Source organism: Galeopterus variegatus, unplaced genomic scaffold (assembly GCF_000696425.1).
Source record: "Galeopterus variegatus unplaced genomic scaffold, G_variegatus-3.0.2 Scaffold937, whole genome shotgun sequence".
In the NCBI taxonomy this organism is placed as follows: domain Eukaryota; kingdom Metazoa; phylum Chordata; class Mammalia; order Dermoptera; family Cynocephalidae; genus Galeopterus; species Galeopterus variegatus.
This window is the reverse complement of record NW_007727048.1, coordinates 239,207-241,003: the sequence shown is the minus strand read 5'-3', so window position 1 is coordinate 241,003 and position 1,797 is coordinate 239,207. Positions and strand designations below refer to the sequence as shown.

The following is a 1,797-nucleotide window of genomic DNA, read 5'->3' as shown; positions in this document are numbered from 1 at the left end:
TGGTGCTGACAACACCAAGTCAAGGGTTAAGATCCCCTTACTGGCCATCTTCTTAAAAAAAATAAAAAAACAAGAACACAAATTTTTGAGCAGTTTCTATATTTTAGACAGAGAATTAATTTAACTCACTCTGCAAAATGAGGAAACAGGGCTTCAGAACTCAAGTGAGTCACTCAAAGTCATAGGCTAGTTTGTTGCGGGGGGGGCAGGATCTCAACCCAGGTGCATAAATCCAATACCTATTATAGATTACTATGTTACAGTGCTTTCTTGAAAGATGGTAGGAAGTTATTTTATATATATAATGCTGATGTGCCATTTTTCTGCTAGGAAAGTAACTTACTTATTTAAAAATATCTCACCATGAAGATACATGATGGAAAACTTTTGCTACCTAAAAATTTATTTTTTCCCTACCATCAATCTTCTATTGATTGCTTTACTTTGAGATCCTAAGTCAAAAATGGAAGGGACACTTATAATCATAATTCTAAAATGATTCAGAGGGTTGATTAAAGAAGTGTGGAAAGAATCTGAGTTTCTTAGAATCAGACACATCTACTATTAAGAATAATTCAGTATCACTTTGTAACACTTACTTAAAAGTCACCTGCTCAGAAAGGCATTTGCTAATTAAGGTACATACAAGTATATGACACCTACATCCCAGATACTTCTCTCCCTTCCCACTTCATTTTTCGCCCTTAGCTCTTTCATTTAATATATCATATATTTTATCTTATTATGTGTCCTCTTCCTTCTAAAATATAATAAACTTGTCCATTTTGCTCACTACTGGATTCCCAGAGACAAGAAGGGTCAGTCCTGACCCATAGTAGGTGCTCCACAAATACATATGGGGAAGGGAGGGAGGGAATTAAATCCAAGAAGGAGAAAAGAAGAAAAATCATTAGTTAGCCTATTAGGGTAAATGATGTTCAAATACTACTTGAAGAATGATCAAATATTTATTTGTAGCAAGTAGAGATGAATGAAACTCTTGAATGAATTGCTAGCTCCCACAGGGAGAAACATAGCATTCTACAGTAGAGAAGACTAAACAACTTGAATAAGGGGTAATATTTTCAGTCACTATCACACTTCTGCTAGCTATAGTCTGAAGAGACAGAACAATTCCATGAGGGTCAAGCTGACAATTTCAAATCAAAGAAATGCTAGGTTGGAAAATTATAGGGGTTCCTCAGTCTACAACAAAGTCAAGCATAGTTTTCAATAGATAATAACAATAAAGGCAAGTTTCCCAGAAAATGTCTCTTTCTATATAAGAATCTAATATATTATAAAGATAGTGTTATAAGCTGGGAAGAAAAAAATCCTTTTTTTGGTTTGGTTTGGTTTTTTTAAAAAAAAAACATGTATACAATCATTTACTGTAGGAAAAAATACATTGGAGAAGGATTAAAGAGGCAAATTTTTTTGTGTGTGTCTTTTTTTCGTGTCCGGCATCGGATCGCAACCCTCAGTGTCGTGCCCGCACCAGACCGGGACCGGCAACGGGACCGCAACCCTCGGTGCCGCGCCCGCACCTCGCTCAGCCAGTGAGCGGGAACCGGTCTGTATGTGGGATCCGAACCCTCGGCAGGAGCGCCGCCGCACTCCCAAGCAGTGCACTGTAGCAGTGTGCCACCGGGCCGGCCCCAAGAGGCAAATTTTTTAATTAAAAAAAAGATTTTTCTGACCTTAGAATGGGGAATTAATTTTTAAGCATAAAAACATGAGATAAATCAAAGATCAAACACATGTATGGATAGATTTAAACCAATAAATTAACAAATT

At 37.0% G+C, this 1,797-nt stretch overlaps 1 protein-coding gene across 1 annotated transcript in view; it reads right to left on the bottom strand.

Moving 5' to 3' along the window:
* OVCH1 (ovochymase 1) overlaps window positions 1-1,797 on the bottom strand; it is a 52,253-nt gene that overhangs the window by 2,690 nt on the left and 47,766 nt on the right.